Source organism: Mesoplodon bidens (genome assembly GCF_964165515.1).
Source record: "Mesoplodon bidens genome assembly, chromosome: 9".
Lineage (NCBI taxonomy): Eukaryota > Metazoa > Chordata > Mammalia > Artiodactyla > Ziphiidae > Mesoplodon > Mesoplodon bidens.
Genome location: NC_138166.1, coordinates 60,675,101 through 60,701,606, shown reverse-complemented (window position 1 = coordinate 60,701,606; position 26,506 = coordinate 60,675,101). Strand labels below are relative to the sequence as shown.

The following is a 26,506-nucleotide window of genomic DNA, read 5'->3' as shown; positions in this document are numbered from 1 at the left end:
TTTCTTGGCTCATAGCCCCATTCCTCCATCTTCAAAACCAGCAACATGAGGCCAAATCCTTCTCAGGCTGCTATCTCTTTAGTTCTCCTTCTTCTGCATCCCTCCTCCATTTATAAGGACCCTTGTGATTACATCGGGCCCATACCAATAGTCCATGATTATCTTCCCATCTCAAGGTCAGCTGATTTGCACCCTTAATTCCACCTGCTACTTTAATTCTCCTTTGCCATATTCACAGGTTCCAGGTGTAGGGACTATTCCGCCTAACACAGATGGGTAACAGCGGGCTTGGAATAGCCACAAGATAATTGATTAATGGAAAGACAACTGAAGAAGTTATTCAGAATGCAGCCAGAGAAACGGTATGGAAAATATGAGAGTTTAAAAGATATGGAAGATAAAATCCAGAATCCTAGAGAAAAGAAAAATTTTGTAATTTTTCTACCAGAGGTTCATGTAAGGGTATAACCTGGAGGAATTGGTATCTTTAGCATCTCTATATTGGGGCTTACAAGTTTGCACAAGGTAGCCCATCAAGTTTACGTTTGCAAAGTTTCGCGTTTCAGTTAGGAACAAACTTTTCTCAGAAGGCAGCCTTTGATGGTAATCTAAATATTTATGAGCATATGTGGTCATATGATTGAATGTACTTTAGTGTGAATGTGACAACTTACTTACAGCATCGTTATGCCTTATGTAGATTCTCCATTTAAAACGTTTAAAAAACATTTTATTGGAAAAGGTATTAGCATGTTAAAAACTCCCTTACAGGTCTTCACAGCATAATGTATAGACTATAAAATGTATACTGCCAAGAAGAGATTTAAGGACATGAAGAAAAGCTTACATTTTAAAAAGTATAAATCGAAGTATATGCTCTGTCGTAAAAGGCTTGATGATTTGGAGCTACTTTTCACCGGGGAGCACGTGTCACGTTTTAACGCGAGTTTCACCCGGGAGCACGTGTTACGTTTTAACAGGCGTTTCACCATCTGGCTCAGGTGCTGCTGCCGCCGGTTGGCTCTTTTAGGGGGACGGGCCTAGGCTCGCGGAGGCCAAAACCGAGCTGGCGCCTGGTTCGCGATGTGTCACCCCTGGGCGAGCTCCCAGGCCTGCCCGCTCGGCCTGAACGGTGGCCTGGCCGCTCTGCTGGGGCAGGGACCGCCCCTCCCGGCTGCCCCGGGCCACTTTCTGCGCGCCGCTTCTCCCGGCTTCCCGCGCCCGGGTCGGGCGAGCGGCCGCCCCGCCGACCCTGACTCGCTCGCCCGGGCCCGGCCTCGGCTTCTCCGCGCAGGCCGCGGAGGCTCGGGCGCGGCCACAGGGGCGCGGCCTTCGCTGCAGTCGGGCCAGTTCCCGTTCCTGGCCGGTGCCACGGCTGCTCCCTCCCTGGCCCTGGTGGTGAAGCTGCGGGCGCCGCGCGCTCCCGGCCTGGTACTCCCCAGTCTCAGCGTTCCCGCTCGCGCCCTCCCGGCGCATCTGGCTCTCGCTTCCTGCGAGGTCTGCTGCTTCCTGCTGCTGCGAGGTCTGCACATCTGGCGACCAAGTAAGTCCCAGCGACGGGGGTGGCTCGCGCGGGGCACAAGTTTTCTGGGGTCCTGGGCGCTGCGAGGGAGGAGGAGCAGGGAGGCGTCATTCTGCGAGCGGACGGGATTCAAAGCTGCTCTAGAAGAGCCCCGGGTGGAGCAAGGCGGAGAAAGCCGGGAGTTTGTGGCACGCCACGAAAGTTCGGGGGAGGAACTTCAGCGTCAGGGGAATCGTTTATCCCACGGTGGTCCAGGCAGAGCTTCTCAATCCTGCCTTAGAATCACCTGGGGCGTTTGTAAAATTCAGATGCCCAGGCTGGATCTATCAGAATCCCTGGGGGTGGGACCCAGACCTCTGTATCCCCAGCTGATTCCACTGTGCGTTCAGCGTTGAGCAACAATGACTGAAGTGTAGCTGCCAAGAAAAGGTGGAAAGGCCGGCAGGGGCCTTGATGGAGTACAGCCTGCAGACGGATCCGGCTGCTCCCAGTGTCTTGCGTGACCCTGGGGAGGGGGCAGTGGACCTCCCTCCAGCTTCCTGAAACGAAAAGAAGGGAAATGAGACAAGGCTTGGCAGGGTGGCCTGAACGTGTATTCAGAACAGATATGCAGCATCAGATATGCACAGAGTCTTTTGGCATATTGTGAAAAACAGAAGGATTGCCAGGTCACGATGCTCCCTTAGTTCTGCTTTCTGGGAAATGCCTCCATTGTTGGCCTTTAAAATTAAGTTGTGGGAAGCCAGTAAACCCATGGCCTTGACAACTACTGGGTTTTCTGCTTTAAGGATGAAGCCAGGGCTTCCCTGGTGGCGCAGTGGTTGAGAGTCTGCCTGCCGATGCAGGGGACACGGGTTCGTGCTCCGGTCCGGGAAGATTCCCACATGCCGCGGAGCGGCTGGGCCCGTGAGCCATGGCCGCTGAGCCTGCGCGTCCGGAGCCTGTGCTCCGCAACGGGAGAGGCCACAACAATGAGAGGTCCACGCACCGCAAAAAAAAAAAAAAAAAAAAAAAGATGAAGCCAGCTGTGCTTGCCACAGGGTCGGGTTTGTCCCTCCTAAAAGCCCCCTATCTGAGATTTCCCACATCCAGGGAATAGTAACTCTACCTTGGATATTAGGAGTGCACAGGATTTATCCTGTTCTCACCCTGGGGACAGATAGCTCTAATCTCAGCAAGTGGGGCCACTGGACGAGACACAGACTTTTACTGAAGATAAGAAAGTTGGATTTAAAACAAATGACAGCTTAGGAGAAGAGAGGGCTTCCAAAGGGTCTAAGAAGAGTAGATGGTATTTTTGTGTAATGAAGAAATTTAAGTTCAAGCCTTGGAGCCCATCAAACCTGGGCCCCAATTCAGATTCTGTCACTTCTGTGATGCGTGACCATGGGCATGTTATATGTGATCTCTCTGAACCCCTGTTTTCTTGTAAAATGGGGATAAAAATAGTAGCTCTGTCCTGAGGTTAAATGAGATGGGGTGTATCAAATGCCTGGCACAGCGGGTGGCACATGGTAGCTGCTCCATCAGTGGCAGTTATTAGCCACTGCAGTGGTGATTTGTGTTCAACAATTGTTTATTTAGTACAGCCACGGTGAGGGAGAGTGGCCAGTAGTTGCTCCATTTCCCTGTTCTTCTCCTGCCCTGCTCAGGGGAGGGCTCTGTAGCTCCTTCCCCCTTGGGCACTGTGTACTTTGCACTCTGGAATTTCAGGCCACCACTCTTTCCCCTAACAGGGCTTATTAATGGCTCTGGAATACAGTTTTACTCCATGCGATAGGAATGAATTTCTTGGCAAAAGAAAGTGGTCCTTAATCTTGAGACTTCCTCCACCCCACTGCCCCATATATCAAAAAATGGGCTCCCCCGAAGCTGGGCTGCTTACAGGGTCTCAGAATTGACATGGGCACACACAGATGACTTTCCTTTTGGCAGCATACTCAGGCCGTGCCCCAGTTGTACCTGTTTTGCTACTGACCCTTGGCCTAGGGACAGTGAATCCTTCCTAGATGATCAAGAAGTCAGGAATTTGGAGAAGGGAGGACCCACATCCTACAATTGTCAGGGGGTATCCCAGCTGAACCTTTCACATTGGTCCCACTCTGTGTGTCATTGATCACTTTGATAGTAACAGCAGCACTGTTTAGTTTAGATTAGACATTAGAAATACTATAAACAGTGATGTAATGTAGGTATAAAGATCAAGTGTTTTTTTTACAGTGCTATCGCTAACTTGCCTAATGAGAATATCAAATTCTTGTGTCTTTTTTTTTTTTTTTTTTTTTTTGCTGTACGCGGGCCTCTCACTGCTGTGGCCTCTCCCGTTGCGGAGCACAGGCTCCGGACACACAGGCTCCGCGGCCATGGCTCGCGGGCCCAGCCGCTGCGCGGCATGTGGGATCTTCCGGGATAGGGGCACGAACCCGTGTCCCCTGCATCGGCAGGCGGACTCTCAACCACTGCGCCACCAGGGAAGCCCTCTTGTGTCTTTTTATCCAAAGAAAAGAGTTCAATGTGTACTCGATCTTTAAGACATAAACCTAGGATTTGAGGTTTATATTACCAGTTCCTTCTACGATTCTTCTTTTTTGGGGGTTTGAGGCAAGGTGAAATTTAAAAAGGTAAAGGTTATACTTGTGCTGAATTTTTGTCATGCAGAAGCTGTAGGTATTTTGCAGGTTTCTGGAAGTCCTGTTTCCTTTTATCTTCTGGGCAAAGTCAGCTGAGTTTCATACAAAGGGCTTCCTTTCATCCATCCATAGGGTCCAAAGTTGTTTTGAGGGAAAGTCTTTGGTGCATCAAACACTCAGTGACAGCAAGTGTTTTTTCCAAACTTGACTCTTGTAGTAAGAGGAGACTAATCATTGCCATTTCAATTAATTGATGGTTTTTACTCAGTGCTAGAAAGTTTGTCAAAGCAAGACATTCTGGCTTGAATTCTTCTTTTTGTATTTTATCTAGAAACTGCCACAGACCAAACTGTGGGCAGAGATTTTGGTGCAGATTTGGCCAAGACAAGCTCACCACCATCCCTTCTCCCTTTCACCATCCTTCCACCCTCTGGAGCTGAGCCAGTGAGGCCTGGGATGCTGTTACTCTGAGGGGATCTTACCTTGACCCTCAGAAGGGGCACAGTGCCCTAACAAGGGGTCTGCCCCTGTAGAACTGTAACCAAAAGTGGGGTCCGACTGCTTGCCATTCAAAAGCCATTAAAGAGGCCAGGTTGGTGGAAAGGAAAGTTTGCTTTATTTTGGATGCAGGCAACTGGGGGAGAGGGTGGACGCCTGTCCAAAGGCCGACTCCCCCCGTAACAATCAGGGGGCAAGGGCTTTTATAGACGGAGGGAGGGGGCTACATGCAGAAACAGCACAGTCAGCTCTGACAGTCATCTTGAAATTGGTCACATGGTGGTCTGACCAGTGTCATCTTGGTTGTTTTAGAGACAGTTAGTCTTCAGTTGCAGGGTCGGTTTGTTTTCATTGAGGCCAATTCACAGACTTGTGGCAGCTTATGTCATGGCTACAGTAAGATCACCATGTAGTTAACTTCTTTCCCCAGGTGGGCATTTCAGTATCTACAAGACAGCTCACAGGAGATGGCTCAGAATATTATCTACAGCCCTTGAGGAGGAACTAAAGGTCCTTAACCATGCATAATGACTAAACTACTATTATTTAGTCTTGTTGGACTGTTTTCCTTTGTTTCTGCATTTTCTCGCTTTTCTGATTAAACTAATTCTTTAGCTGAAGCTTTTCCACAGACAAAAGTCAGGCGGAGGATGTGGTAGGGAAGGACCATAGGGTGCTGCTCCGTTTCAGAACCAGCAAGGCAATTTTGTGTTATATTATACTTCATTAAAATCATTTAGAGTACTCTCTAGTAAGCTGTCACTTTGGTGTTTATTTGCTAAGTAGTCATTTTCCTTTAAAGAAAACTATAGTTTTCTATGGAACTAATGAATAGGTCAACATGAGGGTCCAGGTAATTTGCAAAGCACCAGATCAGCACCAGGTTTTGGTAGGTTAATATTTTAATTAATTAATTAATTAATTTATATTTTTGGCTGTGTTGGGTCTTCGTTGCTGCCCAGTCTTTCTCTAGCTGCGAGGAGCAGGGGATACTCTTTGTGGTGCGTGGGCTTCTCATTGTGGTGGCTTCTCTTGTTGCAGAGCACAGGCTCTAGGTGTGTGGGCTTCAGTAGTTGCGGCCCTCAGGTTCAGTAGTTGTGGCTCGTGGGCTCTAGAGCGCAGGCTCAGGCTCAGTAGTTGTGGCGCACGGGCTTAGTTGCTCCACGGCATGTGGGATCTTCCCGGGCCAGGGCTCGAACCCGTGTCCCCTGCATTGGCAGGCGGATTCTTAACCACTGTGCCACCAGGGAAGCCCCCGTGCTTCGTTTTAACACATTCCCCAGTTGCTATCTATGACCCCCAAACCAAACCTTCTAGAAGGAAAGGAACTGAGTGGAAAGCTAGGCTTTTCCTTGGGGATATCCTAACTCCTTGTGATTCAGGGCAGCAGGCCCCCTTCATGGAGAGGGCCATTCCTGGACTCCACTTAACAAGGCCAGTGTTTTACATTTAATATGAATTCAGGCATGTTGATGATTTCAAGTGGAGTTACTAGATCTATAACAAATATTAGGCAGGACTTAAATGGAGGAGACCATGGGCTTTGGTGTCAGAGCTGGGATCAAGTCCCTGCTTTGTTCCTTAACTAACTGTGTGACCTCAGCCAAGATAGTTAACCTCTCCGACCCTGTGTCCTCCTCTGTATGAAATAGTTTTAGTAATTCTTGCCTTACAGAGTGGTTTTGAGTATTTGATGAGATTGTTGCTGTGAAGTGCTTGGCATACCACCTGGCTTTCAGGAAATGGTAATTATGATGATTGGGTTCAAGTGCTGGTTTTGCCATCTCCTAGTTGTGTGGCTTTGAATAAGCTACTTAACCCTCGTGAGCCTCAGTTTTTCTATCTGTAAAAAGGGGATAACTATCAATGAGGAAGGTTTGGCTTGAGGCTTTTTTTTTTTTGGTTCGCGGGCTTCTCACTGTTGTGGCCTCTCCAGTTGCGGAGCACAGGCTCCGGATGCACAGGCTCAGCAGCCATGGCTCACGGGCCCAGCTTCTCCGCGGCATGTGGGATCTTCCCGGACCGGGGCACAAACCCGTGTCCCCTGCATCGGCAGGTGGACTCTCAACCACTGCGCCACCAGGGAAGCCCTAGGGTTTTTTTGTTTGTTTGTTTTGGCTTTTTAGCTCACTTAATCTTCCCAACAACCCAGTACTGTAGTTATCATTTCTCCTATTTTACAGATAAGACAGTTGAGGCTCAATGAGATTAAATAACCAGCCCAAAGTCAACAGATTGTTAGTGCTGCACCCAGGATTTGAAGCAGAAATCCGGGTTCTAGCCACTGAATGGGACTCAGTGAGCGTCCCTCCCTCTGCCCACCTCCCCACCCCTATGCTTGCCTCCTGGAATTGACCCACAGATGTGCTTGTGCTCTTGGTAGAGCTGTCCTTCTGGATACAAGGCCCTTCCAAAGAACTGCCTGCCTCTGCCTGCTTGTGGAATGAACGTGGGAACACCCGCACACCGATTTATAACCTTTAAACCCCAACCATTGCTTACACTGGATGACCTAATATGCACTCGGGGGTGGGTGGTGATACTGGTATTGACTGAAGTTATTAGAGTGGATTATGATGTTTATTTTTGGGTAAATGTCATCTCAGTGCACTGAGATTGTTAGCTTGGGTGTAATAAAACACAGGCAGACATTCTGTGTTTCTAAACATATTCTAAAGCATTCACCCACACAGGTGTGCTGGGTATTTGAGAAAACAGAAACCAGGCCTGGAGTCTCCCAGGATGGGACTCAGGTAGACTTGACAGTATTTAAATACACCCCATTGAAAATGCAGTGACCTGTTCCAAGGACACTACCTTTTTAAGAAAATCCATACTCATGTCCCTTCTTGTTTACACCCCAGTGGGTTTTATGTCTTTTGGAGCTCTGGCAATCTTTCAAGAGGCCTGGGCCAGTGGAGCTCAGAGCCCAGAAAAGGGAGTTCTCCATTGAGTGAATTGTGGATGCTTTAGCATTTCTGATAATGAGCTGGCAATTGTTTTTCTGGCTTTTCCATGGGTATGAAGTGCTTTGCTTGCTCCCCAGCCTGGTGTTGCAAGCTGTTAGAGAGCTATTTGTAGCTCCTGGTTCCTCCTGGCTCTTTGGGGCTTCAATTCTTCAACACACTGACTCAACAGATATTATCAGAGACCTCGCTGGTGCCGGGAATCTCCCAAGTTTTGGGGATACAGCAACAAATGAATCCAGGGGCTCAGCGCCTGGCCAAATGGAATTTGCTGGCTCCTGGAAGAGGAAGGGGTGGTACACACAAGTACATAGTTATAAATGGGTTAAGTGCCGTGAGTGAAAATAACAGTATGTATGTCATGAGACAGATGATCAGAGCTGTACTAGGATTAGGGGAGTCTGGGATCTGCTCCTCCAAGAATGAGCCTTTTCAACTAGCTCTTGGGGATGAGGAGGGGTTAGCGCATGCCAGATGCAGGGAACAGCATGTTTGAAGGCTCAGAGGTGGAAAGAACAGGGTGTAGTGAGGAAGGCCAAGCAGAGCCTCCTGGGCTGGGAAGGATTTGGAAATTTATTGTAAAGGACAGTGAGAGGCTTTGAGGAGTTCCCACCGCCGGGTTTTCTCAATGTTAGTAATCTACAAGAAAAAGATAATTAACAACCCCTACTTATTAAGCTTTATAAACCTTGACTTAATGTGAGACAATTACGGAGGCAGAAATTATGGCTTTCAATTTCTAATGAAGGAACTGAAGCTCAGAGCAGAGAAAAGATGGCAGAACCAGAATGCAGAGCCTGGTCTGCCTGGCCCACCGCACCAGCCCCGTGGTTTTTGGGAGTGGATGTGCGTAAGTGCGTGCGGGCCAGCCAGGCGCCAGCATCCTTCAGCAGGAGCCTCGGTGGATGCACATGGGTGGAGTCCAGTCCTTCCTGGCTTTTTGGAAGCAGGAACACAAGGGCCCAAAGAGCAGAGGCAGGCTGGCAGTGTGGGTGTCAGAGTCTGTGGATAAAAATTCTGGGAATCCCCTGGCCAATGGAAGAGGCTTTGGACAGTTTTTCATGCTTGTCTGTTTTTCTCTGGCTTTAGCCCCAAAGCCCTGAAAGAGGTGCTTCCCCCACTTTGTTCATCTGCCAGGGAATTTGCATCCCCTTAAAAAACCAGGGTGTTTAGAAAAAAAAAAATTCTTTGTTGGGAGCTTTCGGATCACAGAGAAAGCCTCTTGCTGTGGGACACGTCTGCATTACCCCCTTTCTCCTCACTCCTGTGAAGCTGTCATGAGGTCACAGAGTGAGAGGCCTGGCAGGTCAGGTGTATCTTGGCTGGTGGGGAGGGCCTGCTCCCTAAGATAGGCCCTCGCTGGGTGGGGCCTCAGGGCGTGCCGCCTCTGGGAAGAACTTGGCATCTTCTCAATCTCTCCATGGCCCTCGGGAGTCCCCTCCTACACATCCCAGGTACCATCTGGCCGAGCTCCAGGTAGATTTGTGTCCCAGACAGTAAAAGTCTCCTGTTAAGCATTTTGGCCAGGGATCAGCTGAGTGTTTATTTGTTCAAGGCCAGGTTTCAATTCAAGCCTCTGAGGTGACTAAAGTATTTTGTTCTTGTAAATTGCCTTTCATTTGAGAAGCTCCAGCCACTTTCTGTGTCCGTCCTCAAGGCCATCTCCAGACGTCCTCTGGCTTCCGAACGTGCCCCTTCTGTAGAACTTTCTTCTGCGTAAGCACTTAAACTCTTTAAAATAGAGTTCCAGGTCAGGGTTTCTGAGGCTCTGTTGTCTTCTGTTGGCTTTTTTTTATTAAGGTATTTTTATTCCCTGGGCCCTCAGAGATGAATACCGAGCAGGGTGTCTTTGGAACTTTGTTTTTCAAAGCCTGGGTAACACCAGGAAAATGTCAAACAAGAATTGTATACCAGCCCCATAAGGCACAATGGAGGACATTGTCACAAAGTAATAGGTGATTGATTATGTACCAAGAGAATGTATATAGACTATGCTCTGGAAATTGAGAGCTGGGCTTTGGTTAAATTTTTCAAGGCAGCTGGTAACAGAAAAGTCTTAGAACAATAGAAAATATTGGTGCCTGCAAATCCGAATTTATCTACTAATGAACTTGGCCAGTGACACTCCCTATGTGAGCCCGTGAATTCTGGAACTCCACATATTTGTTCAAGGAGCATTAATGAAGCTCCCGTTACAAACAGTGTGCTGTGCTAGATTCATTCATTCAACATTTTTTAATCTAGCATCCTCTCTGTGCTGGGGATACAGGGACTAACCAGATGGACACCATCCCTCATAGGCAAATGCTGGGCCTCAAAGGTGAGCCAGACAGAAGCTCCAGCCTACACCACCCTCTCCTTGGTCATGATAAATGCTTGCTGTGTGACCAGTGTTGTGCTAAGTGTCATCTAAGTATTAACTCATTGAGTCCTCACACGGATCCTAGGAGGTAGGTGCTGCTGTTATCTGCATGTTATAGATAGGAACACTGAATCACAGAAGGGTGGTGTATTTCTCCAAATCACGCAGCTAGTGATTGGAACCAGGTAGCCTGGTTGTAGAGTCTTGGCCCTTCACTGCCACTGTCTATTGATGTGGAGAAAGAGTTCAGGAGAAGAGAAAAGTGAACTCCCACATCCTGTGAGAGTGGTGGGGGTAAAGTACCGTGGGAATTCCCAGTGGGGAGAGAGGGACTGAGGGGAGGAACATGGTGAGGTGGGGCCCCTGCCCATCTGACAGGCGCCAGTCCCTGCTGTGAGGATGGGGTGAGACTCTCGGCTGCTGAGGGGGCTACCCTAACCAGAAGTAAATAAAAGAGCATTTAAAAAATATATATATATATAAAAAAATAGCATTTGCCTCAGAGTCAAGAGACCTGGGACCTAGCTATGGTTGATCCCGACAAGTCTTGGCCTTGCCTAGGGCCTCAGTTTCCTCATCTCTAAAATGGGGGTGTTGGAGCGTACTCTCTTCCACTCCGGAAGTCCGTGGTTCCAGCAGAGAAGGGAGGGGCTGGCTCTGTGCACACTCTGAATGGGGTTTCTTGACCAGAGGAGGTACTGGGCTCCGAGGATGTGGAGTCAGACATTTGAGTTCCCAGAAGGCCTGAAAGGATATCTGCATTCCATCAGCCTCCACCCCCCGCCCCCCCCGCCCCGAGTGCTCACATCCTCTGTCTGCATTCCTGCACTTGTAGTAGGCAAGGTGGCAGAGTCTGTATCTGGAGTTCAAACTATGTGGTGCTTTCGCAAGAGAAAAAAAGGAGATTGAGAGATGGAGGGAGAGAGGGAGAGAGAGGAGATATTGAGAGGACAGACTGCCTCTTCGATCTGCTTTGAAATTCTGAGGGATTATGTGCTTTCAGATACTTGAAGTAAATGAATGTTAATGGAACTTAAAAGCTTCAAATGACTGTAGCCTCATCTGTCTGCTAAATTTTTTCCAGAGGGGGCTGTTAGTAGTTTTCTGGTATGGCAGAGGCATACCAGACTGGGCTTGTTTTCCAGGTTAAGAAATTGAAAGCAAAACAAGAAAAATGAATAACCACCCCCCTTCCAAACCCCCAAACCTGAGAGAGACAGGGTTCCATGAAGATCCATTAAAGAATGGCAAATTGGATTTGTCTAGTTTCTGAAGCCTGGAAGCAAAATTGAGCTGATGTTTTGTGGCTTACGCAGCAGGGAAAGTAGGACCCTGTTTGAGTTGACTCCTCGTGTGTGATCTCTGTGCAGTTTTATCAATATTGTATAAGTATGTGCTTGGTCTTAGCTTCCTGTTCAATTGCTGATGGGAGGTGTTGGTCCACCCACCTCACTGTTGGGCAACTTGAAGTAGGGTGGAGCCTTCCGGTCCACATGATCAATGTCAGCAAACAGGGTATAATTGTCTTCCTCACTGTAAGACTGGGCTGAGGAGGCTGTGAGTCCTCTTCACCAAAATGAACCTTATTCCAGAGAGAAGTCATTTCCTTGAGGAGCGTCCAGATGTGTTCGACGATGTATGTGTTCAGGTTACACGGGTTTATGATCAGGTTGGCAGAGCCTATTTTTGTTGGCATTTTGCAGTCTGAGGAATGTCATCCCTGAGGCAGGCAGGTACCTATTTGAGGTAGGCAGGGAGGGATGGCTTTATTTTACATGATCTTAAATCTGAATTCAGTAAGTAAATAGCAATGATCAATTCCTGTTGTCTAGGACTGCGGTAGACAGTATGTTTTAGAAGTCCATATCGTGCGTGGCAGATGTGGCTCTGCCAGAGATGGTATTTGCTGGATAGACTTTAGCCATAGGATGTGGTTTTGGCAGAAGGGAAGGGAGAATCTAAAATGGTTTCCTTGGTAACAGTAGCCACTTAGTTGGGGAGGAGATATTGGGTGGAAAGGGTGAGGTACCTTTGGCATCATCCATCAAAGTGAAAACATCACTCAGGGTCAGAATGTTACACAGAAGGCAGTTGAGCCCATATTATTTTGAAGTGTTCAGAAGCTTGCGTTACATGAAAGGAAATACAAGACAAAGGAAATGAAGAGACCTTTGGTAATTATGGAGCATTTTTTCAATGTGGTATTGCCTAAGCTCCTAAGGTTTCAAAAAAATCTACTTGAAAGTCAGTTCTTTTGACTCTTTTGCTCCATTCTGTTTTTGTAAGGCTTGATTTTTCACCTTATATTCCTTATTTCAAACCAGGTTTAGTGGCAATACCATGAGTTGACAGACTCCTACTAAATTGAAGACACCCATCAGCTTGATTATGATATTTCACCCAATCAGGAGGAGTGTTCCATTTATTGACAGGCGCACAGAAAGAGTCATACCATTCCATCAGAGTTTGTTTGATTTTAATGGATTGTCATTTAGTTTAATGGGGACTGAGCGTTTTTTCCTAGGAGGGTGAGCTGAAACTCAAAGTTCCCTAACAGATGGTGACTGCTGAGAATGTTGCATTGAGCTGCCTCAAGGTTTCCTAAGATGCCCTGATGAATAAAAAGGCTTATTTAAAGTTTAAGTAACTTTGAGTATATATTCTTCTTATAAAAAATTAAAACATTATGAATAAAAGTACTATACCAGTCCTGGTGCCCTTCCTTCCCTGTCTGGAAGTAATCTCTCTTCTCATAAAGTATGTCTTCTTCCAGATATTTTTCTTTGCATCTATGTTCATAGATGTATACTTGTAGAAAATGTATACTGTTTTGCGTGTCTGTAGGGCAGACAATATGGGCAAATTACATGTGTTGTTATACTCTTTCCAAAACTTGCATTTTTCAAATGACAATATGTCTTGAAGATCTTTCTATCGGTACATGGAGCTCCACCACATTCTTTTTCCTTGTTGATCATGTCTCTTTAGCTTGTATGGTTCCTACTGGATGATTCTGACAGAAGTGGTGGTGGTGGACTGGGCTGAGGTTCGGATATGGGACAAGAAGCTGGGTGGAGTGAGGTGACGGGGACCTGGGACCACAACAAGCAGACTTGGCCACCTCAGTACAAATGATGAGAATGTGTGGCTTACCCTTGTGCCTTTTTTTTCCCCCTTTAAATAAATTAACATTTTCTTGTATAGATTACTTCTAAGTCTGAGGTAGGTAGGAAATGAGGCTTCATTTTAACTTAACTCTTAATTCTAAAGTCGGTTTTACAGTATCTGAAAAAAAAAGATTGTAGTGGCTTTATCTTTACAGTGAGTAGTCCTTTCATGTTGTGGGTCTCTGTCCTGTAGAAACTGCTGTCGTGTGAAGGCAGTGAGAGGGCTGTGGCGAGCATTCCAGCCCTCCTGCTCTGCCTTCCACCAGCTGTCTGGCCTCTGCAGCTCATTTCACCCCTCTGGGTCTCAGTTTCTTAATGTGCTAAATGCTTTTCTTGTCCAGTGTTATAGTATCCGCCAGGCTAGGCTAGGTTGTGCTGCAGTAACAGATAATTCCAAAATCTCAGCAACTCAAACAACAAAGGTTTGTTTCTTGTTCACACTCTATGCTCATCACAAGTTAGCAAGGGGCTCTCCTTACTGTCATTACCTGTGGGCCAGGTGGATGGAGCAGCTACCAGCTAGAATGTTGCTGGTCCTAGTGCCAGAGGAAAAGGAGAGTCGCACGCTGACAAATGATGCACCAATGCTGAGTAACTCGTTCTACTGCTGCTCACATGTCATGAGTCAGAGCAGAAAACTTCAGTAACATGTAATCCTACCTGGTACCTGGGAGGAGAATCCAAACTATGTGATGAGCAGCATGCTTTTCTCACAGTGTTGTTTGTCAAGAAAGGGTTAGGAAAGTCTGTGAAAACTGTCCTGTGGTCAGTAAAGTCATATCCCAGAAGCTAATCCTTTCTGTATATATAGGATCATCAACCTTTTCCTGTGGCCTCCAAGGTTCCAGAGAACAGCATCATGTATGGGGAACACATTTTCAGAAAAGACCAGAGCTGGGGCAGGGAACAGTCAGGAAGGGATCAGAGGCTGATGACCCTGAGCCAGATTCCATAGCACCTGGACACCAGCAAGGGAAGCTTTGATTTTGCTTATGTTTGTATTTGTTTCCAGCCTGTACGAAGAAAAAGTCGGCGGCAGAAATACTTGTAGAATGGCCTGAGTACATGGAGCTCATTGTTTAAGGAACTCTGGGTTGTCACTCTACGTTAGCATCTTCCACACTGTTAAATGTTTTAAGGACCAAGGCTGAGATCTGTTAGGAATCTTATCTGCTGGTATTGCAATACCAATTTGCAGAAAGCTGTGTCGTTTATTTTGAAATATATTTATATGTGTGTATACATATAAAAGAGTGAATGATGACTCCCAACAATTGGGTGTGTAAGAAAAGAATGAAATCACAAGGCCAGTGTGGATGTTGGGAAATGATTTTCTTGAGGTTTCTGTTCTCCATCTAGCCTCCACACCCCCTTCAGTTGGGATGGAGGCCAAATTGTCTGCTCGACCTGGGAGTCAACATTCATATCCACACTGTGGGCAGGGTGACCTCTGCAATCTCTGCACTTGGGCTCTGCTGGATGATTTTGCACAGAGCAAAGCTGCTGCTGAATGGACGTGTTTGCCAGTAACTTCAGGGAACATTGAGGTGATTTCTCTTTGGGGTTTATTCTGATGATGCATGGGATGGGATGGCACACCTGGGTGGCTGTGGAGACCATGACGCTGAGCAGTGGGCAGTCTTTAGCCCTTAGCTTGTGTGCTGCGTGTTAGCAGGGCTCGGCATCTCTCTGGGTGTCTTGGATCCAAACTCTCTAAGAGATAGAGGCTCTGGCCGCCTCTCTCTGTCACCTTTTACTACAGAGGGCTCTAGCGGGGCCAAGGAAGCCTTTGGGAGAGCTACAGACAGCCTTTCTGTGGTCATTTCTCAGTCACTCTTGTAGTCCCTTGTTCTGTGTCCATCCGCCCAGCTGCGTTGTAACCTCTGTGGGTGTTGGGAGCTGCTTACCCTCCGTGTGCCTCAGTTTCCTCATCGTAAATGGGTGGTAACAATGACCTCTGCCAGAGAACAGAGAAGATTATGCAAGGTGATAATTACTGAGTATTCACTGTATGCCAGCCCTGGTCTAGGCACTTTGTGACCATGGACTCAACCCTACAGCAACACTTGGAGGTAGGGACTGTCAGAGACTTGGAGGAAACTGAGACACAGAGAGGATAGCTGACTTGCTGATGAGCAGTGGAGTCACGTCTGAACTCAGCCCACTGGCTCCAGAGACCACTTTGAATCCTTATGTTATCCGGCCTCCTGCAGTGAGTGGAAAGTGTTAGGTCAACACTGGGCCCCTAGAGAAGTGCTCACTCAGTTTTAGCAATGACTGTCGGGGCTCTGCTGGGGCCCCGAGCAGCACAGGCTTGATACTGGGTTTCCAGGGAAGGATGCCCGAAGCTGTGGATCCCAGAGTCTGCCCAGCATCCTGACCCCTGCCTACCCAATGAAGCCCTTCCTCAGGCCTGTCCATGATGGATAGCATGCTGTTGTGTGCCTGGCAGCTGGTGGAGGCTGCAGAGCATGGTGTCCAGATTTGCCTTGGCAGTTCAGGCAGGCAGGGCCAAGCCAAGAAAGGGGCTACCATTTGGCATCAATTTTGATCCTCTGTTTGGTGCATGGAATTTCTCAGGAATGAGGCTTTAAAACAGCAAAGAGTGGCAGGTGGTTCTTTCTCTATAAAATAAAAACCAGGGAAAGCAAAGCATCTGTCAGAAACCAGCTTCTGCAGCTCAAAAGAGGGCCTTGGCGGTTACAAAGAAACATGAGATAATGGTAGAGGTACACCACATACATATAGTGTGATGCGAAACATGCAAAAAAGATCAGTATAGGTATAACTGAACGTAGAGAAAAGCAGAAAGGGAAAATACTCCAAAATGTTAACAGTGGGTGATGGGTGAGTTTTGTTTCTCTGAACTTTTTTTTTTTTGCATTTCCAAATTTTCCACAGTGAGCAGGTGGAAACGCACGATATAAATAATATGACTTAAGTTTTTGTTTTCCTTTTCTAATATATACATATAAGGCTATATATTTCTGTGACTTTTTAAATTGTATCCCACAAATTTTGTATGTTGTAATTTCATTATTATGTAATTCAAAATATTTTCTAATTTCCACTTTTATTTCTTCTTTGACCTATGGTTTGGGGATTTTTCTAGGATTTTTTATTTTTTATTTCTAGCTTTATTCCACTGTGGTCAGAGAACATTTTCTGAGTGATTTCAGTTCTTTAAAATGGTTAAGAACTTGCTCTGTGGCCCAGTATATTGGTCAACTTTACAGACACTCCACATGCACTCTAAATGCTGGGCATTCTGTTGCTGTTGGCTGCAGTGTTCTATAGATGTCAGTCTAGACATTTTGTTCATATCCTCCATATTCTTTCATTTTTTGGTCTATTCTTTCAGTTATTCTGAGGAATGTATTAAAGTCCCTCACTGTTTGAAAATCCTCACTGATTGTGGGTTTGTATATTCCTCCTTATTATGTTTGTCAATTTTTGCTTTATATGTTTTGAAAATAAGTTACTACGTGCATACAAACTAACGTTTCTATAACAACCTTTAAAAGTAATTATTTTATCATTATGAAATGTTCCTTTACCTCTACTAACATTTGTTTCCTTAAATTCTACTTTAATTTTAACATAGCTCTACCAGCTCTCTTTTGGTTAGTTTATACCTAGTATATCATTTCCCACCTGGGGGAATGAGTAAATGAATGAATTAAATAAAATGACAGGGTTTAATTAAGGTGTATCTTTTAAAGCAGCATATAGTTTTTTCTCAAGTCTGCCAGCCTATGTTGTAAAATTGGTATATTTAGTCCATTTATATTTAATTGAATTACTAACATATTTGGATTTATATGTTGTCTAGTTTTTATTAGTCTCACCACTTTTGCATTCTTTTTTCCCCTCTCCCTGCCTTCTTTTAGAGTTAAGCATATTTATTATTACATTACCTCCTTCTATTGTCTTGTATTCTCTTGCTATTTTGATTAATAGCAATTTTAGAGATTAAGACCTGGATCCTTGAATTATTACTGTCTAATATAAAGTAATACTTTTGCCTATTACCAGAAAATGCTTTGAACTTAGAACACTTTAACTCCATTTACTCCCTTCTACCTTTTTGTGTCATTACTGTTTAAATGTTCTTGTTTTTTTTTAGTTGAGGTATAGTTGATGTGCAATGTTATGTTTCATGTGTACAACATAGTGATTCATGATTTTTAAAGGTTATATTCCATTTATATTATTATAAAATATTGACTATATTCCCTGTGTTACACTATATATACTTGTAGCTTATTTATTTTATACATAATAGTTTGTACCTTTTAATCCCCTACCCCTATCTTGCCCCTCTCCTTTTCCTCTCCCTGCTGATAACCAATAGTTTGTTTTCTATATCTGTGAGTCTGTTTCTTTTTTGTTAAATTTACTAATTTGTTCTAGTTTTTAGATTCCACATATAAGTTGTATTATACATTGTCTTTCTCTGTCTGACTTATTTCACTTGGCACAATACCCTGCAAGTCCATCTGTGTTGCTGCAAATGGCAAAATTTCATTTTTTTTTATGGCTGAGTAGTATTCTATTGTGTGTGTGTGTGTGTGTGTGTGTGTGTGTATCTCACATCTTCTTTATCCATTCATCTGTTGATGGATACTTACGTTGCTTCATATCTTGCCAATTGTAAACAATGCTGCTATGCACATTGGGGTGCATGTATCTTTTTTTTTTTAATTTTATTTATTTATTTATTTTTGGCTGTGTTGGGTCTTCGTTTCTGTGTGTGGGCTTTCTCTAGTTGTGGCGAGCGGGGGCCACTCTTCATCGCGGTGCGTGGGCCTCTCACTGTCGTGGCCTCTCTTGTTGCGGAGCACAAGCTCCAGATGCGCAGGCTCAGTAGTTGTGACTCACAGGCCTAGTTGCTCCGTGGCATGTGGGATCTTCCCACACCAGGGCTCAAACCCATGTCCCCTGCATTGGCAGGCAGATTCTCAACCACTGTGCCACCAGGGAAGCCCCATGTATCTTTTTGAATTATTGTTTTCATGGTTTTTTTCCTGAATAAATACCCAGGAGTGGAATTGCTGGGTCATATGGTAGTTCTATTTTTAGTTTTCTGAGAAACTTCCATACTGTTTTTCATAGTGGTTGCACCAGTTTACACTCCCACCAACAGTGTACAAGGGTTCCGTTTCAGCACATCCTTGCCAACATTTGTTATTTGTGTTCTTTGTGATGATAGACATTCTGACACATGTGAGGTGATATCTCTTTGAGGTTTTAATTTGCATTTCTCTGATGGTTGATGACGTTGAGCATCTTTTCACATGCCTGTTGGCCATCTGTATGTCTTCATTGGAAAAATGTCTTTTCAAGTCTTCTGCTCATTTTTTAAATGGGTTGTTTGGAGTATTTTGTTTTTGTTTTCTTTTTTTGGCTGCACTGTGTGGCTTGTGGGATCTTAGTTCCCTGACCAGGGATCAAACCCGTACCTTCTGCAGTGGAAGTGTGGGGTCTTAACCAGGGGACGCCAGGGAGCTCTAGGTTGTTTGGTTTTTGATGTTGAGTTGTATAAGCTGTTTATATATTTTGAATATTAACACCTCATCTGTTATATCATTTGTAAATGTTTTCTCCAATTCAGTAAGGTGTCTTTTTGTTTTGTTGATGGTTTCTTTTGCTGTGCAAAAGCTTTTACGTTTAATTATGTCCCATTTGTTTGTTTATGCTTTTATTTCCTTTGCTTTAGGAGACAGATCCAAAAAAATATTGCTGTGATTTATGTCAAAGAGTATTCCATCTATGTTTTCTCCTAGGAGTTTTATGGTTTCTGGTCTTATATTTAGGTCCTTAATCCATTTTGAGTTTATATTTGTATATGGTGTTAGAGAATGTTCTAATTTTATTCTTTTATGTGTAGCTGTCCAGTTTTCCCAGCACTACTTACTAAAGAGACTGTCTTTTCTCCATTGTATATTCTTTTTTTTTTTTTTTTTTTTTTTGCGGTACGCGGGCCTCTCACTGTTGTGGCCTCTCCCGTTGCGGAGCACAGGCTCTGGATGCGCAGGCTCAGCAGCCGTGGCTCACGGGCCCAGCCGCTCTGTGGCATATGGGATCCTCCCGGACCGGGGCACGAACCCGTATCCCCTGCATCGGCAGGCGGACTCTCAACCACTGCACCACCAGGGAGGCCCTCCATTGTATATTCTTGCCTCCTGTGTCATAAAATAATTGACCATAAGTGTGTGGGTTTATTTCTAGGCTCTCTATTCTGTTCCATTGATCTATGTGCCTTTTTGTGCCAGTACCATACTCTTTAGATTACTGTAGCTTTGTTGTATAGTTTGAAGTCAGGAAACATGATTCCTTCTGTTCTTTTTCAAGATTGTTTTGGGTATTCAAGATCTTTTGTTTTTCCATACAAATTTTAGAATTACGTGTTCTAGTTCCATGAAAAATGGCATTGATTTTTTTTTTAATTGAAGTATAGGTGATTTACAATGTTGTGTTAATTACTGCTGTACAGCAAAATGATTCAGTTATACGTATATATACATTCTTAATATTCTTTTCCATTATGGTTTATCATAGGATATCAAATATAGTTCTCTGTGTTATATAGTAGGACCTTGTTGTTTATCCATTCTATATATAAAAGCTTACATCTGCTAATCCCAAATTCCTAATCCATCCCTATCCCCCCACTTGGCAACTACCAGTCTGTTCTCTATGTCATTGATTCTGTTTCTGTTTCATAGATAGGTTCATTTGTGTCATATTTTAGATTCCACATATAAGTGAATTCAGATGGTATTTGTCTTTCTTTTTCTCACTTCACTTAGTTTGATAATCTCTAGTTGCATCCATGTTGCTGCAAATGGCATTATTTCATTCTTTTTTCTGGCTCAGTAGTATTCCATTGCATATATGTACCATATCTTCTTTATCCATTCATCTGTCAGTGGACATTTAGGTTGTTTCCCTGTCTTGGCTATTGTGAATAGTGCTGCTATGAACATAGGGGTGCATGTATCTTTTTGAATTATAGTTTTGTCTGGACATATGTCCAGAAGTGGGATTGCTGGATCATATGGTAGTTCTATTTTTAGTTTTCTGAGGAACCTCCATACTGTTTTCCACAGTGGCTGCACCAACTTACATTCCCACCAACAGAGTAGGACGGTTCCCTTTTCTCCACACCTTCTTCAGCAGTAGACTTTTGATGATGGCCATTCTGACCAGTGTGGGGAGGTAGCTCATTGTGGTTTCGATTTGCATTTCTCTAATAATTAGCGATGTTGAGCATCTTTTCATGTGCCTATTGGTCATCTGTATTTCTTCTTTGGAGAAATGTCTCTTTAGGTCTTCTGCCCATTTTTCAATTGGGTTGTTTGTTTTTGTTGTTGTATGAGCTGTTTGTATGTTTTGGAAACTAAGCTCTCGTCTGTCTCATCATTTGCAAATATTTTCTCCCATTCTGTAGGTTGTCTTTTTTTTTTTTTTAGTAAATTAATTTTATTTATTTATTTTTGGCTGCGTTGGGTCTTTGTTGCTGCGTGTGGGCTTTTCTCCAATTGTGGCGAGCGGGGGCTACTCTTCACTGTGGTGCGTGGGCTTCTCATTGAGGTGGCTTATCTTGTTGCGGAGCATGGGCTCTAGGCATGTGGGCTCAGTAGTTGTGGCTCATGGGCTCTAGAGTGCAGGCTCAGTAGTTGTGGTGCATGGGCATAGTTGCTCTGCGGCATGTGGGATCTTCCCAGACCAGGGCTCAAAACCCATGTCCCCTGCATTAGCAGGCGGATTCTCAACCACTGTGCCACCAGGGAAGCCCTGTCTTTTCATTTTGTTTATGGTTTCCTTTGCTGTGCAAAAGCTTGTAAGTTTGATTAGGTCCCATTTGTTTATTTTTGTTTTTATTTCTATTGCCATGGGACACTGACCTGAGAAAACATTGGTACGATCTATGTCAGAGAATGTTTTGCCTATGTTTTCTGCTAGGAGTTTTATGGTGTCATGTCTTATGTTTAAGTCTTTAAGCCATTTTGAGTTTATTTTTGTGTATGGAGAGAAGTTGTGTTCTAAATTCGTTGATTTACGTGCGGCTGTCCAACTTTTCCAACACCCCTTGCTGAAGAGACCAGCTTTTTCCCATTGTATATTCTTGCCTCCTTTGTCGAAGGTTAATGCTGAAGGTTAATTGACCATAGGTGTTTGGGTTTATTTTTGGACTCTATTCTGCTCCGTTGATCCATATGTCTGTCTTTGTGCCAATACTGTGCTTTTTTTGGTTACTGTAGCTTTGTAGTATTGTCTGAAGTCTGGGGTGGTTATGCCTTCTGCTTTGTTCTTTTGCTTCAGGATTGCTTTGGGAATTCTGGGTCTTTTATGGTTCCATATTAATTTTAGGATTATTTGTTCTAGTTCTGTGAAAAATGTCATGGGTAATTTGATATGGACTGCATTAAATCTGTAGATTGCTTTGGGTAGTATGGCCATTTTAACAATATTCTTCCAATCCAAGAGCATGGAATATCTTTTTCATTTCTTTGAATCATCTTGAATTTCCTTTATTAATGTTTTATAGTTCGCAGCATATGTCTTCCTCCTTGGTGAGGTTTATTCCTAAATAATTTATTTTTGGAGTTTCTTTTTTTTTTTTTTTTTTTTTTTGCGGTACCGTGGGCCTCTCACTGTTGTGGCCTCTCCAGTTGCGGGGCACAGGCTCCGGACGCACAGGCTCAGCAGCCATGGCTCACAGGCCCAGCCGCTCCGTGGCATGTGGGATCCTCCCAGACGGGGGCATGAACCCATGTCCCCTGCATCGGCAGGCAGACTCTCAACCACTGCACCACCAGGGAAGCCCCTGGAGTTGCAATTTTAAAAGATACTGCTTTTTTACATTCTCTTTCTGATATTTCATTATTGGTGTAAAGAAATGCAACCGATTTCCATATGTTAATCTTGTATCCTGCTACCTTGCTGAATTTGTTTATCAGTCCTAGTAGTTTTTGTGTGGAGTCTTTAGGGTTTTGTATATATGGTATCATATCATCTACATATAATGACAGTTTTACCTCTTCCCTTCCAATCTGGATACCTTTTCTTTCTTTTTCCTGTATGATTGATGTAGCTAGAACTTCCAATACTATGTTGAATAGAAGAGGTGACAGTGGGCATCCTTGTCTTCTTCCAGATTTTGGTGGGAAGGCTTTCAGCTTTTCACCATTTATACTGGCTGTGGATTTGTCATGAATAGCTTTTACTATCTTGAGATATGTTCCCTTTATACCTACTTTGGTTAGAGTTTTTATCCTGAGTGGATGTTGTTAAATGCTTTTTCTGCATCTGTTGAGATGAGCATGTGGTTTTTGCCTTTTCTTTTGTTTATGTGGTGTATCATATTGATTGATTTGCGTATGTTGAACCATCCTTGTGAACTTGGGATGAATCCCACTTGGTCATGGTATTTGATCTTTTTTATGTGTGGTTGGATTCGGTTTGCTAATATTTTGTTGAGAATTTTTGCATCTATATTCTTCAAAGATATTGACCTGTAAATTTTCTGTTTTGCTGGTATCTTTGTCTGGTTTTGGTATCCCAGGGTGATGGTGGCTTCATAGAATATCCTTGGGAGTGTTCCCTCCTCTTCAGTTTTTTGGAAGAGTTTGAGAAGGATTGGTATAAGTTCTTCTTTGTATGTTTGCTAGAATTCACCTGTGAAGCCATTTGGTCCTGGACTTTTGTTTGTAGGGGGTTTAAAATTACAGATTATGTTTATTTCTAGTGATTGGTCTCTTCAAATTATCTGTTTCTTCTTGATTAAATTTTGGTGGGCTGTATGTTTCTAGAAATTTGTTTATTGCTTCTGGGTTGTTGAATTTGTTGGCATATAACTGTTCATAGTATTCCCTTATGGTTTTTTGGATTTCTTTGGTATCAGTTGTTATGTCTCTTTTTCTTATTTTGTTTATTTGGGTTCTCTATCTTTTCTTCTTGGTGAGCCTGGCCAGAGGTTTGTCAATCTTGTTTATCCTTTCAAAGAACCAGCTCTTGGTTTTATTGTTTTTTTATCTCTATTTTATTTCCTCTCTGATCTTTATTATTTGCTTCCTTCTGCTGACTTTAGGTTTTGTTTGCTCTTGTTTTTTTAATTCTTTCAAGTGGTAGCTTAGGTTGTTTATTTTAGATTTTTCTTGTTTTTTGAGAAAGGCCTGTATCAGTATGAAATTCCCTCTAAGAACTGCTTTTGCGGCATTCCATAGATTTTTTTTTTTTGCAGATATTCATTTTTATTTATTTATTTATTTATTTATTTTTGGCTGTGTTGGGTCTTCATCTCTGTGCGAGGGCTTTCTCCAGTTGTGGCAAGCGGACACCACTCTTCATCGCTGTGCACGGGCCTCTCACTATCGTGGCCCCTCTCGTTGCGGAGCACAGGCTCCAGACGCGCAGGCTCAGTAGTTGTGGCTCATGGGTCTAGTTGCTCCGCGGCATGTGGGATCTTCCCAGACCAGGGCTTGAACCCGTGTCCCCTAGCATCAGCAGGCAGATTCTCAACCAATGTGCCACCAGGGAAGCCCCTCCATAGATTTTTGTATGGTTGTATTTTCATTGTCATTTGTCTCAAGGTATTTTTAAATTTCCTCTTTGATTTCATTGTTGACCCATTGGTTGTTTAGTGCCATGTTGTTTAGTCTCCATGTAATCATTTATTTTTTCTCATTTCTTTTTCTGTGGTTAATTTCTAGTTTCATGCCATTGTGGTCAGAAAAGATGCTTGAGATAATTTCTATACTCTTAAATTTGTTGTGGCTTGTTTCGAGCCCTAGTATGTGGTCAGCCCTAGAGAATGTTCCATGTGCACTTGAAAAGAATGTGTATTCTGGTTTTTTTGGAGGTAATGTCCTGAAAATATCAATTAAGTCTAACTGTTCTATTGTATCATTTAGGATCTCTGTTGCCTTATTGCTTCTCTGTCCGGAAGACCTGTCCATTGATGTGAGTGGGGTGTTAAAGTCTCCTACTATTATTGTATTCCTGTCAATTTCTCCCATTATGGCTGTTAGTATTTGTTTTATGCAACTGGGTACTCCTATATTAGGTGCATATATGTTGACAAGTGTAAAATCCTCTTCTTGTATTGATCCTTTTATCATTATATAGTGTCCTTCTTTATCTTTCTTTATAGCCTTTGTTTAAAGTCTGTTTAGTCTCATATGAGTATTGTGATCCCCACCTTATCATGATATATCTTTTTCCACCCCCTCACTTTCAATCTACGTGTGTCCTTTGCCCTAAAGTGCGTCTCTTGTAGGCAGCATATTTTAGGCTCTTATGATATTATCCAATCTGCCACTCTGTGTCTTTTGATTGGAGCATTTAGTCAATTGACATTTGAGATAATTATTGATAGATATGTATTTATTGCCTTTTTTTGTGTGTGTGGTACACAGGCCTCTCACTGTTGTGGCCTCTCCTGCCGTGGAGCACATGCTGTGGATGCGCAGGCTCAGCGGCCATGGCTCACGGGCCCAGCCGCTCTGCGGCATGTGGGAATCCTCCCGGAATGGGGCACGAAACCACATCCCCCGCATCAGCAGGCAGACCCTCAACCACTGCGCCACCAGGGAAGCCCCCTATTGCCGTTTTTAAACCTTGTTTTCCAATTGATTTTATATATTTATCCCTTTCTTTTTCTTTTTGTTTTTCCTTTTGGGGGTTGATGACTTTTTTTTGGTATTATACTTATGTTCTCTTCTTGGCTTTTGTGAATCTACTTTATGTTTTTGATGTGTGGTTACCCTGTTTTTCAAGTATGTTAACCGATTCCCATATCTATTTGCCTTAGACTGGTAGTCATATAGGCTCAAACACATTCTAGGAAAAAAATCTACATTTTCTTACTCCCCCCACAATTTATGTTTTTTTGTACATCTTTATTGGAGTTTAATTGCTTTACAATGGTGTGTTAGTTTCCACTTTATAACAAAGTGAATCAGTTATACATATACACGCATTCCCATATCTCTTCCCTCCTGCGTCTCCCTCCCTCCAACCCTCCCTATCCTACCCCTCCAGGTGGTCACAAAGCACCGAGTTGATCTCCCTGTTCTATGCACCTGCTTCCCACTAGCTATCTATTTTACATTTGGTAGTGTATATATGTCCATGCCACTCTCTCACTTTGTCACAGCTTACCCTTCCCCCTCCCCATATCCTCAAGTCCATTCTCTAGTAGGTCTGTGTCTTTATTTCTGTCTTACACGTAGGTTCTTCATGACATTTTTTTTTCTTAAATTCCATATATATGTGTTAGCATACGATATTTGTCTTTCTCTTTCTGACTTACTTCACTCTGGATGACAGATTCTAGGTCTATCCACCTCATTACAAATAGCTCAATTTCGTTTCTTTTTATGGCTGAGTAATATTCCATCATATATATGTGCCACATCTTCTTTATCCATTCATCAGATGATGGACATTTAGGTTGTTTCCATCTCCGGGCTATTGTAAATAGAGGTGCAATGAACATTTTGGTACATGACTCTTTTTGAATTATGGTTTTCTCAGGGTATGTGCCCAGTAGTGGGATTGCTGGGTCATATGGTAGTTCTATTTGTAGTTTTTAAAGGAACCTCCATACTGTTCTCCATAGTGGCTGTACCAATTCCCACCAGCAGTGCAAGAGTGTTCCCTTTTCTCCACACCCTCTCCAGCATTTACTGTTTCTAGATTTTTTGATAATGGCCATTCTGACTGGTGTGAGATGATATCTCATTGTAGTTTTGATTTGCATTTCTGCCCATTTTTGGATTGGGTTGTTTGTTTTTTTGTTATTGAGCTGCATGAGCTGCTTATAAATTTTGGAGATTAATCCTTTGTCACTTGCTTCATTTGCAAATATTTTCTCCCATTCTGAGGGTTGTCTTTTGGTCTTGTTTATGGTTTCCTTTGCTGTGCAAAAGCTTTTAAGTTTCATTAGGTCCCATGTGTTTATTTTTGTCTTTATTTCCATTTCTCTAGGAGGTGGGTCCAAAAGGATCTTGCTGTGATTTATGTCATAGAGTGTTCTGCCTATGTTTTCCTCTAAGAGTTTGATAGTTTCTGGCCTTACATTTAGGCCTTTAATTCATTTTGAGCTTATTTTTGTGTATGGTGTTAGGGAGTGATCTAATCTCATACTTTTACATGTCCCTGTTCGGTTTTCTCAGCACCACTTATTGAAGAGGCTGTCCTTTCTCCACTGTACATTCCTGCCTCCTTTATCAAAGATAAGGTGGCCATATGTGCGTGGGTTTATCTCTGGGCTTTCTATCCTGTTCCATTGATCTATCTTTCTGTTTTTGTGCCGGTACCATACTGTCTTGATTACTGTGGCTTTGTGGTAT

At 43.7% G+C, this 26,506-nt stretch overlaps 1 protein-coding gene across 6 annotated transcripts in view; it reads left to right on the top strand.

Moving 5' to 3' along the window:
* Positions 1–1,136: 1,136 nt before the first annotated feature.
* The window catches only part of NOD1 (nucleotide binding oligomerization domain containing 1), a 90,837-nt gene continuing 65,467 nt past the window's right edge, over positions 1,137–26,506 (top strand). For 3 of the 6 annotated variants that reach the window (XM_081244128.1, XM_081244131.1, XM_081244126.1), the window contains exon 1: positions 1,140–1,543. The gene's annotated coding sequence lies outside the window, so the exon portion shown is untranslated. Of the gene's footprint in view, positions 1,544–5,812; positions 10,067–26,506 lie in introns of those variants that run through there. The other 3 variants (XM_081244130.1, XM_081244129.1, XM_081244127.1) reach the window with 3 other exon arrangements.